This window comes from Rhinoderma darwinii, chromosome 4 (assembly GCF_050947455.1).
Source record: "Rhinoderma darwinii isolate aRhiDar2 chromosome 4, aRhiDar2.hap1, whole genome shotgun sequence".
In the NCBI taxonomy this organism is placed as follows: domain Eukaryota; kingdom Metazoa; phylum Chordata; class Amphibia; order Anura; family Rhinodermatidae; genus Rhinoderma; species Rhinoderma darwinii.
In genome coordinates this window covers 142,525,896-142,541,544 of record NC_134690.1, presented here as the reverse complement: position 1 = coordinate 142,541,544, position 15,649 = coordinate 142,525,896, and positions in this window count along the sequence as shown.

The window sequence follows — 15,649 nt, the reverse complement described above, 5'->3', positions numbered from 1 at the left end:
TTCTGATGACCAAATGTGGCCTTGAACACTAAAGGAGTTTTCCTAGATCTTGTTATGCATACAAACATTCAAAATGAATCCAAAACACAACCAAACTCATCAACCTTCTGTAATGTCAGGGTAGGGAGACAGACAGATGAGCCCTAATCTACCCACCACTCAGTCCCTGCCTACTTGCACGGCCCGTCCTAGGCAACGGCGTACAATTGGGCGACGGTCCCTACACTCAATAAGTGTACGACAGACAAACAGACAAGGGTACACAGAAGCTAAGGGAATGGGGCAGTTGCCCACGGCAGCACCGTGAGCAACAAGAGTAGTGAACGAGCCGAGTCAAACCAGGAGTGTACGAGGTACCAAACGCAGAGCAGGAGAGTAGTCAGTAAAGCCAGGGTCAATTTGAAGCAGAGGTCAATAGTACAAGCAGGAACAGCAGAGCCAGGAAACCAGACAGAATCCCAGGCAAAAGAAGAGCAGGAAATGAAGGTATAAATAGACCGAGGGCGGGAGCTAGGCAGGCTGTGATAGGTTCTCGCACTCCTCAGCCTACCAGCCTGAGGGGTAGCAGATCAAGTCACTATGAGACCTAGGAGCAGATGCAGACTGATTAACCACGGGCGTCGACACAGAAGCTGTGTCTGGCAGATCCTTTACACCTTCCTAAAACATAAGGTATCTAAATTGCTTCTGTTTCAAGAAGCTGGTTTATATTTTAAAAAGATTTTTTTCAGCTTAAAAGTAAAACAAAAATAAAAAGGATGGTGGAATGTATGCTGTGCCACTGAAAGAATGACCCCCCCCCCCATCCTTAAAAGGTTCACCCATTATATTTATTTGCATATATGTAAATTGTACCATTTCTTTAAATGCAATGTGTTAATTTTCTTTCTCCCAAGGAATGCAGAGCCAAGAGGAAGACACGTTGCGGAGGACTGCGGGAATCATTTGATTTGTACTGTCATTTATTTTGTGTATAATGTACTTTGGTTCTAGCGCAGGCAATGGCACAGACAATTTTCATTTATCCTTTTCGTTTTATCTTCCCCGCCTTTCAAAATCCATTTATTTTTTCATTGACCTAGCCGTATGAGGGCTTGTTTTTTGCGGGACAAGTTGTCGTTTTTCATGGCACCATTTATTGTACCAGATATTGCTCTGTAATACGGAAAAAAAAATTGTGGGGTGAAATGGGTAAAAAAACAGAGCTTACGCCATGCTTTTTTTTCGGTGGGGTGGGTGATTTACGACATCCATCAGTCGGTAAAAACTACATGTTCATCTTATTCTCCGGGTTGATACAATTACAGCAATATCAGATATAATTTTTTTAAGATTCACCACTTTTATTTAAAAGAATAAATAAATATATATTTTATAATGTTTTGTGTCGCCATATTCTGAGAGCCATAACTTTTACATTTTTCTGTCGATTAAGCGACAGCAGGGCTTATAATTTTGTGGGGCAAGCGGTCATTTTTATTGGTACCATTTTGGGGTACATGCAACTTTTTATTTAATTTTTTTTGAGAGCCAAGATGTTTTTTACGGCATTCTCCAAGCTGGTTAAATAACGCTAGCTTGTTTTTTAGTTTTGACTTTTACTGACGCAGCGATACCAGTTACGTTATATTAGATTTTTTTTAACATTACTTTAGGGAAAGAAATGGTAAAAAAATGTTTTTCCCCTTTTAAGGAATCGCGTTGCAGGAAGGGAGCAACGGCATGTCGGAAGGCGCCGTCCCCCTGATTGTAGCGCTTTAAATTCTTCGGTCGCAGTTGACCGCAGCATCTAAATGGTTAAACGGTTGTAATGAAAGTGATCTTTGATTCTGCCCATTGTAGTGAAGTGTCAGGTGTATTTCACTGCCTGCACCCGCTAAGGCCTTATTCACATGAGCATATTTCAAGTCCGTGTTACGCGCGTTAAAACAACAGACGTCACACGGACCGATGCAATTCAATAGGGCCATTCAGACAGACATTGTGTTTTCATGCAGCGTGTCCGCTGCATGAAACTCACTGTATGTCCTATTTTATGTGAGTTTCTTGCACGTCAATGGGTGCGTGAAAAAAAACGGAGTTAGGGACTCGCAAGTCTGGGGATCCTTGTCGTGGATTGCGAGCTTGCGTCCTTTTGGCCAAAATGATTACCAATACCCCAGGTATTTTTCATTATTATGTATATTCGCTTCTCTTGGACACAGCCGGGTCTTTGATGCTGGGAGAGCATGGTGTGTTGTTGTTTGGCGTAGCAAGCAGGGTAGCCCGCTCTATGAATTATCAAGGCGTCACAAATAGGCTTCTACCTGGCTATACACGTTGTGCCTCATGACGTACACACTATCCCTCCATGTTTCACTCACTTGCACCCCATTATCCATTTATTTCTATTGAGGCACTTCACTCATTACTGCCTCCTATATTTCACTTATAGTATTACACTTGCACACACACTATTCATTTATTATTTCTTACTACACATCCCATGTACCACACGCCACTCCCCTCAAGACTAGTGGGAGTGGCTATTATTATTTAAAGCACCTGCTCGCCCTTTCATCAGCATTTCTGACCTGGCTGTGTCCATTTGTAAGTATGGCCTTTTTCTGTGTTTTTGTATATGTCCCTGTGTTTTTATCGGTTCTGTGTGAAAAAAAACGGACAGCACTAGGACGTCATCCGTGTGCTGTCCGTGTTTTTCATGCACCAGTTGCTAAAGAAATGACAAGGAAAAAATAAAAACCACCTCCAGTTTTTTTCTTTCCTGATATAAAAAAAAGTGTGACATACGCACGTAAAAACGCAGACGCGCACTGTACACGGATGCCACAACGAACTGTAACGCAGGAAAAAACGCAGCACGTTCGTGTGAATTAAGCCTTAGTATGGAGCGAGCTCAGCCCGTTCCATGCTTCCCCTTGAGTGTAAGGCTGGGTTCACACGACCTATTTTCAGACGTAAACGAGGCGTATGCCTCGTTTTACGTCTGAAAATAGGGCTACAATACGTCGGCAAACATCTGCCCATTTGAATGGGTTTGCCGACGTACTGTGCAGACAACCTGTCATTTACGCGTCATCGTTTGACAGCTGTCAAACGACGACGCGTAAAAATACAGCCTCATCAAAAGAAGTGCAGGACATTTCACTGCATTTCACTGCATGTCCTATACTTGAGCGTTTTTTGCGCATCACACACCCATTGAAGTAAATGGGTGCGTGAAAATCACGGACGAACATCCATGTGCTGTGTGTGATTCGCGCAACAGTTGCTCAAAAAATGAGAAAAATAAAACCACCTCCTTCATTTAATTTTGCATACTTCAAAACCACTTGACATAAGGATGCGATGCGCACAAAAATAATGCAGACACGCACCAAACACTGATGACACACGGAACTGCAATGCGCACAAAACGCTGCGTTTTTTACGCGCGCAAAACGCACACGTTGAGTAAATAAGGCCTAAGGAATAAAGAAAATACAACTATACACATTTTTACATTTTCCTCTTACTCCCACCACTCATCCTCCCCACCCTCTCAAGACCGATCTTTGTTGGAGAAGAACAAAACAAAAAGAGCAAAAATTCTTACCACTCCCCCCAAATAGGTTTTACAGTGTTTGCCTGGATTATAGATTTTCTCATATTTCATTATAATTTTCACATTATTTACCCAAGAATTAACCTCCGCTAGGGAGCTAGATATCCACTTTCTAACCATTAGTAATTTTGCAATAAATAATAGTTTTATTAGTCCACATTTTTTTTCCTTAGAAATATTTAATTCGGAATCATCACCCAGCAATACCAGTTGGGGTTGAAACGCTATATCTGAATCTATTTCTTCCCAATTATTTAAAAAAAAATTCTATCCCAGTAATCAGCAATCTTAATACAATTTCATACCATTTGTAAATAGTTTGCTTCCGCTGCACTACATCTTGGGCAGTTAGAAGCTTTATTAATAGAGAACTTACTCAAAAGGGCTGGCGTATAGTAAAGCCTATGTATCAAATTGAACTGAATAAGCTGATGGTTCATGCTTATCGATACTTTACAAATATTATGTTCCAATCAAGAACACAATAATTATAAAATGGGAGACTATGCCATAACGGCAAAAAGGATAAAAAACCATTTCTAGCAGTCATATTTCTTAAACTATTCCAGCATTCATGCAGGAGTTGTGTCGTCAACACGTTTTCCATGACTCCAGTGTTTAATTGACCAGATTCTAACACCTCATGAATATCTGAAAAGCGGCCATTAATGTTAGTGATCATCCATTGTAGGAACTCGACTTTATCCCATTCTTGTATGTATTGTAATCGTGCTGCTACGTAATATATTTGAATATCTGGAAATGCTAGTCCTCCTTGTTCTCTTGAAGGACATAAGTATTCTGGCTTAATCCGAACTCTCTTCCTTCCCCAAATCAGGTGATTAACCCCTTAAGGACACAGCCTGTTTTGGCCTTCAGGACACAGCCGATTGTTTTTTAGTGACTTTTTGTACATGAGGTTAGTAAAAAAAATTTGGACGATAAATTCTCTATTTATTTGTGAAAAACACCCACATTGAGAAAATTTGTATTTTTCTTAATTTAAATGTATTTGCTTGTAAGACAGATAGTAATACCACACAAAATAGATACTAGTTAACATCCCCCATATGGGTACTTTATGTTTGCATTGTTTTTTGAACGTCCTTTTATTTTTCTAGGACGTTACAAGGCTTAGAACTTTAGCAGCAATTTCTCACATTTTCAAGATTCAAAAGGCGATTTTTACAGGGCCAGTTCAGTTTTGAAGTGGCTTTGAGGGCCTTATATATTAGAAAGTCCCCCAAAAAAAAAACATTTTAAAAAAAATGCACCCCTGAAAGTATTCAAAACAGCATTCAAATTTTTTTTTAACCCTTTAGGCGTTTCACAGGAATTAAAGCAAAATAGATGTGAAATTTATGAATCATTTTTTTTTGCCAAAATTAATTTTTAATAAAAACATTTAGTACCACAAAAGGTTTTAGCCAAGAATTGCAACTCCATATTTATTACCCTGATTCTACAGTTTTTATAAATATCCCACACGTGGCTCTAGTGTCCTCTTGGACTGAAACACAGACCTCATTAGCAAAGTAGCACCTAGAGGATTTTGGGGCCTCCTTTTTTTAGAATATATTTTAGGCACCATGTCAGGTTTGAAGAGGTCTTGTGGTGCCAAAACAGTGGAAAGCCCCCAAAAGTGAAACTACACCTCTCAGGAAAATTATCGAGGGGTATAGTTAGCATTTTAACCCCACAGGTTTTTTGCTAAATTTATTGGAAATAGTCTGTAAAATTGAAAATCCACCTTTTTTCTGAAAAAACTCTGAATTTTTTAACTTTTACAAGGAATAAAAGAAGAAAAAGAACCACAACATTTGTAAAGCAATTTCTCCCAATTACGGCAATACTCCATATGTGGTAATAAATTGCTGTTTGGACCCACGGCAGGGCTCAGAAGGGAAACTGCGCCATTTGGATTATGGAGCACTGATTTTGCTGGAATGATTTTCAGTGCCATGTTGCGTTTGCAACGTCCTGGAGGGAACAAAACAGTGGAAACCCCCAAAAAGTGACCCCATTTTGGAAACTACACCCCTCAAGGAATTTATCAAGGGGTATAGTGAGCATTTTGACAACACAGGTTTTTTGCTGACTTTAGTGGAATTAGGCCGTGAAAAGTAAAATCTACATTTTTCCTAATAAAAAAAGTTTACATTTCTTATTTTTACAAGGCATAAAGGAGAAAAAGCACCCCAACATTTGAAAAGCAATTTTTCCCTATTACAGCAATACCCCATAAGTGGTCATAAACTGCTGCTTGGACACACAGCAGGGGTCAAAAGGGAAGGAGAACCATTTGGAGCTCAAATTTAGCTGGAATGGTTTTTCGAAATGCCTGTGGGACCAAAACAGTAGGAACCCCCCAAAAATTACCCCATTTTGGAAACTACACCCCTTAAGGAATCTATCTAGGGGTATAGTAAGCATTTAGACCCCACTGTTCTTTTGCAAAATTTATTTGAATTAGGCCGTAAAAATGAATATCAGCGTTTTTTCCACTAAAAAGTTGCATTTTTTCCATTTTCACAAGGGATAAAGAGGAAAAAGCACCCCAATATTTATAAAGCAATTTGTCCCGAGTACAGCAATACCCCATATGAGGTAATAAACTGCTGTTTGGACACACGGCAGGGCTCAGAACGGCAGGAGCACTATTTGGTATGCAGATTTTGCTGGCTTGGTTTTTGGGTGCCATGTCGCATTTGCAAAACCCTGAGGTACCAGAGTACAGTGGAAGCCCCCAAGAAGTGACTCCATTTTGGAAACTACAACCCTCAAGGCATTTAACGTTTGCCTGGACATATGACAGAACTCAGAAGTGAAGAGCAACATGCGCATTTGAGGTCTATTTTGGTGATTTTAACAGCATTGGCCCGCAATTGCAGGGCTCTGAGGTCAAATGTGTGTGTAGTGAGCATTTTTCCCCCACAGGTGTTTTTCCATTACTAATTAATGCGCAGCGGATGGTGCAAAGTGAAAATCAAAATTTTCCGCTGATGTACCATTTTAGTGCGCAATATGTTGTGCCCTGTTTGTGCCACCAAAGACACACATCTCGTGAACTGCTAAGCTGGTTTCCCCGGGTATGGCGATGCCATATATGTGGACATAAACTGCTGTTTGGGCACGCTGTAGAGTTCAAAAGGGAGGGGGCGGCATTTGGTTTTTGGAGTGCAGATTTGCTTGGCAGTTGTTCTGTTTGGGATTTTGCTGGTATTTCAGTTTATAATGTGGGGGCATATGTAATCTGTGCGGAGTACATCAGGGCATAATAAGAGGGTATAATAATGCGGTAAATAAATTATATTTAAGGGATATGTGGCCGATGTCACACTGATAAATGGGGCCAGACGTTATCCGCTTTTGGACACTCTGCACATTATGTGTCGCTATATTCTGAGAGCCAGAACTTTTTTTTTTATTTTTCAGTCAAAAAAGCGGTGTAAGGGCTTGTTTTTTGCGGGACGGGTTGTAGTTTTTATTGGTATCATTGTGGGGTACATGCGACTTTATGATCACTTTCCATTCCATGTTTTGTGAGGGGTGGGGATAAAAAAATAAATAAAAATAGTCACTCTGGCGTTTTTTTTTTGGTTCTTTTGCGGCGTTCACGATAATATTATAGTTTGGGTCATTACGGACACGGCGATACCAAATATGTGTACTATTTTAACATTTCCAATAATAAAAGGCTTATTATAGGATAAAAGGCAGTGTCTGTTTTTATTAAGTTGAAACTTTTATTTTTACACTTTTATGAAACTTTTTTTATTAACTTTTTTCAACTTTTTGTTTTGTCCCACTAAGGGACTTGAGGTCCTGCACCTCTGATCTTTACTCTAATGCATTGCACTACCCAAGTAGTGCAATGCATTAGAGCGGTCAGTCATTCACTGACAGCAAGCCTATTAGGTCCCTTCTATGTGCGGGGCCTATTAGGCTATCGTACGTGGCAGACCAGGCCGCCATTATTAGGCCTCCGGTTGCCATAGCAGCGATCAGATTCGTCACGATAACATTGTGTCGATCGCTACAATCCACTAAGATGCCACGATCTGAGAGGTTAATAGCAGGGATCGGAGCTAGCTCCATTCCATGCCATTACAGCTTGGTGTCAGCTGTAACATACAGCTGATGTCGCAGGCTCAGCTTCTGAGCCTGCGCCATCTTGAAATTGCGGCCGGACGCCTTTTAGGCCCCGCCTCTGTGCGGGACCTAGCAAGCTTCCATACTTGGCAGACGGGAGGCCATTGTTAGGCTTCCAGTCTGCCGGAGCAGTCATCGGAGCCCCGCGATTTCATTGCAGGGTTCCGATCGGCTTGTAAACACCATAGATGCAGCTCTCGGTTTTGAGGGCTGCATCTAAGGTGTTAATCGGCCGGAACGGAGGCTAGCTCCGGTCCTGGCCTTGAAGCAGTGATAGCGTTAAGCTATCACTGCTTTAAAACTGTGTCTGCAGACGTGTCTGCCGACACAGTGCCCTGTTAATGCTGTGATGTAATAGTCCTTCCGTTTGCGTTAACAGGACAACTCCTGTGACTGAATATTACGTCACATAGCGGAAAGGGGTTAAAGATAGTTAGGATTTCTTTCCGTGTCTCAGAACAATTCTTTAAACTTGCTTCAGATTCCGAGTGATTTCCTTGTCTTCGGAAGTTCCACAACTGTTACATACTAATATTATATCTTCCCTGTACTAGAAACTAGCCGTTGTAATTATATTTGAACACCCTCTCTCCCCCCCTTCCTCCTTCCCTTTCTATTATTCCCACCCCTATCATTCCCCTTTTGCTCTTTATGTTTGACTTAGGCCCCATGCACACGACAGCAAAAAACCTCCGTTTTTGCGGACCGCAGCTGCGGTCCGCAAAAACGGAGCCATTCACTTTCATTGAACACTGACACCTTTCCGTAGCACTACGGAAGGGTGTCAGTGCCGTGGAAATGTTCCGGGAATTATGGAACATGTCCGTTCTTTCGCATTTTGCGGGCCGTGCTCCCATACTTTGTATGGGAGCACGGCCCGAAAATGCGGCTGTCAGTCAGCGGCCGGCCGTGCCCACAATTGCGGGCCGTGATTGCGGGCACGGTCGTGTGCATGGGGCCTTACTTCAAGACATTTCAACACCTTGTGTTGCATACAGCCTATGCCTTTTCATTCGCCATAACTTCCTATGCTATATACACGTGAAGACAGATAAGATATTAATAGGCTGCATCATATATAATTTCCTTGTTTGCTTTCTGTTCGAACTATGGTGTAAAAAAATAATTTTTTTTTGATCCTTTGAAATGTCTGTAAAAAAAGTTTCTTACCGATTTGAAAATTAATTTAAAAAAAAACAAATTGAAGAGAAAGGTAGTTATGATTTTCTTAAAATATTTATCTTGTATCCATACCGGGGTACCCCCAAAAACACATAAAAGTTTAGGGATCAACAGTGTTTTAATCAAGACAATTTTGTCGGCTTTTGATATTGGCAATTCGTTCCATTACTTTTATAAAAAGGGGAAAATATTATAATCCAAAATTTATTTTATATTATTTGAAATTTCTATACCAAAATATCTAAAGCTTTCTCCTGGATATATGATTCAAATTTTTTTTTTGTAATACTAAAATCACTTTTATCTAGTGATTTTATCTCACCGCCCTGGAATAGGAGTGTATAGAATGAAATTATTGTGACCACCACCTATTTCCCTATCTTGGGATTGTTTCTTGTGTCGAATGTGTTTCTAACAAACATGTAATTGATGGAAATTGTTTGTTTTATATAATTCTTAATAGTAAAAGTGGTAATTTTTCCTCCATACCCCTAATATTGCATACCACAATTTCAATGCTCACCCGTGCGTTATAACAGAATGAAATGACTATTTTGACAAATATTAGAAATTTTAGACTGCATCTTCATAATGTCCGACCGCATGGGAAAACATCCTCTGATTTTCAGCCGTTTTTTATGCATCAGGCGTTTTTTGATGCGTTTTTGGAACAGTTTTGCTATTGACTCAATGAAAAACAACTCAAGAAGTGACACGCAGTTCTTTTTCACAGGCTGCAGCGTCATCCCAGGAGGCCAGACAAAAGAGGCAAGCATTGCCATGACAATGGAGAACGGGGGAAGTAAACTTTTTTCCCACACCGGAGATTCTGCACAATTTGTTGCGGTTTTTCAGGCAGAATTCCATCATTGACATGCGAAGTGCTTTTACGCAGCTTATCTGGACTAAAGGTGGTTTTACATGGGCAGAGATTTACTCGTATTCAACCACTATTAACAAGCTCACATTGACGAAAGAGCTTGTTGATCCCCACTAGTCTACTCCACTTAAATGGAGCAAACATCGGAAGCATGTGGGATGAACAATTGTTAGACCCCATACATTCGCATCTTGTCAAGCGACTATTTTGTTGGCTGCATAAATGATCCAGTCAACAAACTAGTGCTTGCCTGTTAGTCAGCTGATCACTGTCCTGTTTACACAAAGAATGGCTGTCGCTCTGATAGACTTTTCTACGTATTAAATGGTTAAACATATTCATGACAATTCCTTTAATTTATTGGATTCAAATACACGTGCCAAGAGATTACTGCTATAAGCCTGTAAAACATTTCTTGCTGGAGTAACCATAATCTTTCCTTTTTAGGATATCTAGTGCTACAAATAAAGGATTTCCCTTTAAATTCACTGACTATCTGTCACGGCCATAGATTTATATGAATGGCAGTAATTATTTTGCATTCTATAATATTGTGCGCATTGATTTTGATTTGTTTACTTTTAAATGTTTTCCCCTCACACCCACTGTAAGGAAGTTTTACCATACTAAATACAAACAATACAGTACAGGCTCTTTGGAACAATGCCCAACACTCTAAGGAGGTTGTAATGTGGCCACTGCAGAAAGAAAATCATGTATCTCCTTGGAAAATGCAGTGACAAAGAATGACCTTGTAATTGCTGCCAGATCAATGGCTTGTCCTGGCTGATCTCCACAGTATGTCAAACTGAAGCAGGAATACGGTCTCAATGCCCTATTACCAGACCTTTCCAGCAGGTTAATACAAATCTATGTTTCTAGACAAGTCGGATGCACCTCTTAGCAGAGATGAAAAACACGGAGCTGAATACAAACGGATTTCATGTCAATGTTTACAGTATATAAAATACTAATGCAGGAGCGCAGGATATCAACAGACAATGCTGTGTCCAGGACACCTGAAGGAATTAAAGATGTCTTGATGCTTTTGTATTAAAGTGCTGTGGAATATATGTTGGCGCTACATAAGTAACATGAATAAATAAAAAAAAGTGAAAAATATATAAATAAACAAACACCTGGAAAGTCCTCACATGTTAGGCTCTGTTCACTTGTACACCCAGATTTATGATAGATACCTGCATACCTCCCAATGGTCCCGGTGGTATGTCCCGGTGTCAACTGTATCTGCGTCCTGAGGACGTAGATACAGCTGAATTCAATGCTGAAGCAAGGAACAATCAGCTCTTTGCTTCAGCATTCTCTCTGAAGCGGCCGCAAGTTGCTCAGCACAAACAGGAGCGATGTAGTGACGTCATCACACCTCTCTGCGCCAATCTGCTCATAGTACAGTGCGAAGGAACAGAGAGATCTCCTTCACTCATCATTGGAACAGGACTAGGTATTCATTTTATTAGGCACTATGGAGCATTTAACTGTATGGGGCAGCTAAGTGGGCATTATACTATATGGTGGCATCTGTGTTGGCTTTATAATGTATGGGTTCATCTATGGGGCAATATACTGTGGGGAGGCACTATGGTAGCAGGATACGGTGTGTGCTGAACTGGGAGTGTATGGGTGGGGTTAGAGGCGTAGCTTAAACATTTGACACTATGCATCGATTGTCCCTTTTTGCAATACTTGAAAGTTGGGAGGTATGTACCTAGACGCAGTGCCGGATCCATCGTATGAATAATAACACTGGTGCCTGCATTGTTGGGGTCTATTTAACAATGAAATATGCCACTTTCAGTTCTGCTAAGGCGACATGGACGATAACGTTACCACAATGCCACTCCAGTACTTTCCCAGTGTCCTCTGTGTTGGCGACGTGCATTTACATCGACTCAGACGCATCACTGAATTTACCCAACTTGTATGATAGGATCTTGTAAGACTGATGAGGTAATGTAATTGCACATCAATAAGCAGCGACTTTAATGTCCAGGTCTCATCATTAGCAGAATTATAAGTGGTATATATTAAATAGATTTTTTTTTTTTACAAAATGAAATAGATCCTCTTTAAATACTTCAACAATTAGATATACCATAAGAGTATGATCAATGAGGGCCTAAGCACTCTCAGATTGGCCATTCACTCCAATGGAGAATGGTCACACTTGTGGTAACGTCTGTGCCTAGAATGGACCCAGGATCAGACTTGGTCAAGATCCCTGCAGTTGTTCCCACTCCAGGCATACTTGTAATGTAGGTCTAACTGACATATCATAAAAGTGTTTAAGTGGAAACCCACTTTAAGGGTAGGAACACACACAGCGTATTCAGGGCGGCAGTGGTGGATTAAGTAGACCATAGGCCCTGGGCTGTTCCACAGACTTGGGCCCCCCTTCCCCACCGCCACTCTGCTGTATCTATAGTGACCACCACCTTTTTGTGCAATGGGTGTTACGATTCTTCTGGTCAAAGGGCAGTGTCCCTACATACGGAAGTCTCCAACCATCGCTGACTGTATCACCCTTTGTAGTGACACATCCTCCTGACAATGAGAACATGTGCACAGTAAATTGAAAAATACCATGGGAAAACCCTAAATACAGTAAAAAAAAAAAAAAAGGAAATAAAATCAAGAAAAAATACAGAAAAATTATAATACATTTTGATTTCACAAACAAAATGATGGGTGCTGATAATTAGAAATATAAATTTTCCTTAAAAAAAAAATTGGATTGTGACAAGTTTGGCTATACCCCTTAAACTAATACAGACCCCAGACCAGACCCCTTGAATACAGACCCAAGACCAGACCCACGCAACTAATACAGACCCCAGACCAGACCCCCTAAATACAGACCCTAGACCAGACCACCTAAATGTAGACCCCCTAAACAAATCCATGATCCCCTTATACTTACCTAGCAGCTCACCTCACCTCACCTCTCGGTCCTCTCTCTTGCTGCTGTTCTAGGAGCTGCGGTCATGTGACCAGCAGGTCTCTAATCAGTAACAAGAACTGTAGACATAAGGTCATGTGACCTTTATGTCTGCAGGTCCTTTACAGGATATACACAATGCAGTTTGTGTTCGTGGCAAAAACGCGACCGCCCAAAACGCCCAATGGTGATCCGCTATTGCAGAGCGGATACACCTGGTCAAGCAGCACAGCGTATCCACCCTGAACACCACAGGGAATGCCGTCTAAATATCGCAGCACTTTGTGGTGCGTTTTTCCGGCGGAATTTCCACTGCGAAGAGTTGCCGGAATAATAATAAAAAAAGAAAACGTTCATACTTACCCCCTCCTTCTCGGCGCGCAGTCCGGCCTCCCTGGAGGACGTTGCAGGCCATGTGACGCTGAAGCCTGTGATTGGCTGCAGCGGTCACATGGCCTGCAACGTCTTTGAGGGAGGCCAGACTGGAGAAGCAGGGTACTCTGGGTAGGTATAAAACGTTTTTTTTTTTTTACTTCCTTGCGATTGTTGCGGCGGCATCGCTGTGATTCTGACGCAAATATTGCAACACACACTGCTATGTTGCGGGTTTAAGCACCCCATTGAATTCAATGGGTTTACCTGCAACAGAATAGTTGTGTGTCTGCAGCATGCTGCGTTTGATGTAACCGCAGGTCAACTTATGTGCGGTTTTTTTGGGTGCCATTTTTTTGCAGCGTCGGGACAAGATTTGTTGGAATCTCACCCACACTGCTGCTAATTTAATACGCTGCATATTTTCTGAAAATAATCAGTTGCGGATAATCCACAGTGTTTAGGCTGTGTGTGTTTGCATCCTAGGGGTATGTTCACACAGGTCGGACCCATTGCGTAAAATTACATGGCGTATTTGCCCTGGCGGCCACGGGTAATTCTGTCTGTAAAACTGCACCAAATTGTGGTGCAGTTTTTTGGCCGGAATGTCGAAAACTGTGGAAAACCGCACGTAAAAAAAACAAACAAAAAACACATACTTACCCTCTGATGTCCTGCAGACCGGCCTCCTGGTAGGATGTTTTATCCCATGTGACTGTTGCAGCCAGTGATTGGCTGCAGAAGTCACATGGAATGAAATGTCATCCCAGGAGGCTGGCCTGGACAAAGCAGCACAGAATTCTGGGTAAGGCTGGGTTCACACGACCATGTTACGTCCGTAATGTACGGAACGTATTTCGGCCGGAAGACCCGGACCGAACACAATGCAGGGAGCCGGGCTCCTAGCATCATAGTGATGTACGACGCTAGGAGTCCCTGCCTCTGCGTGGAACTACTGTCCCGTACTGTAATCATGATTACAGTACGGGACAGTTGTCCTGCAGCGAGGCAGGGACTCCTAGCATCGTACATCACTATGATGCTAGGAGCCCGGCTCCCTGCACTGTGTTCGGTCCGGGTCTTCCGGCCGAAATACGTTCCATACATTACGGACGTAACATGGTCGTGTAAACCCAGCCTAAGGGGGGATTCACACGAGCGTGTATTGGGTCCGTGCGGGCCGCGTGGTTTTCACGCGCCACGCACAGACCAATACAAGTCTATGGGGCAGTACAGACAGTCCGTGCTTTTTGCGCAGCGTTTGTCAGCTGCGCAAAAAAGCGCGACATGCTCAATATCTCCGCGTATTTCGCGCATCACGCACCCATTGAAGTCAATGGGTGCGTGAAAACCACGCAGGTCGCACGGAAGCACTTCCGTGCGAACCGACTGAAACAGTGCACCAGCTGTCAAAAGGATGAATGTAAACAGAAAAGCACCACGTGCTTTTCTGTTTCCAAACATCCAAACGGAGTGTCTTTGAGATGAGCGAACTCGGACAACCGAACCGAACTTCACCGGGTTCGGCCGAAATCGGCAAAAACATTTCCTGTACGCGACGTCAGGAGATAGTCACTGTCCAGGGTGCTGAAAGAGTTAAACTGTTTCAGCACCATGGACAGTGACTTCCGATCCCAATATACATGAACCTGTAAAAAAAAAAAACAAAGTTCTGACTTACTGATAACTCCCGGCTTCTTCCTCCAGTCTGACCTCCCGGGATGACAATTCAGTCCAAGTGACAGCTCCAGCCAATCACAGGCCAAGCACAGGCTGCAGCGGTCACATGGACTGCCGCGTCATCCAGGGAGGTGGGGCCCGATGTCAAGAGAGGCGCGTCACCAAGTACGCGTCACCAAGGCAACGGCCGGGAGGGAAGTTCTCGGTAAGTACGAACTTTTTCTTTATTTTTAACAGGTTTCTCGATATTGTGTTCGGCATTCACTGTCGAGGGTGCTGAAAGAGTTACTGCCGATCAGTTAGCTCTTTCAGCACCTTGGACAGAGACGGGCGTCGACTAGCCTCATCTCTATGATGGCGGCTGCGCGAAAATCACGCAGCCGCGCATCATACACAGATGACACACGCAGCTGTCAAGTGTTTTTTGCGCACGCAAAACGCCGCGTTTTTTGCGCGCGCAAAAACGCATCGTTAGTCTGAATCTGCCCTAAGACTTATTTTTTCTGCTATTTGTTGCGGGTTTTACCTGTATTGAATTTGAAGGTGTTAAACCCGCAACACAAAAGCAGCGATTATGCAAATACAAATCGACATGCTGTGGTTTTAAAAAAATGCAGGTCACTTTCTCAGCGTTTTTTCCGCTTATCATTTACGCAGCGTGAATGAGATTTGTTCAAGTTTCATCCACTCTGCTGCTATTGTATTATGCTGCGGATTTTCTGCAACAAAATGTTATGGATGACCTTCTAAAATTGCTCTTTAAATTACACCAGCTGAAGGGGTTAAATCAATACAGACAATCATAGGTACGGAGTATATTTCA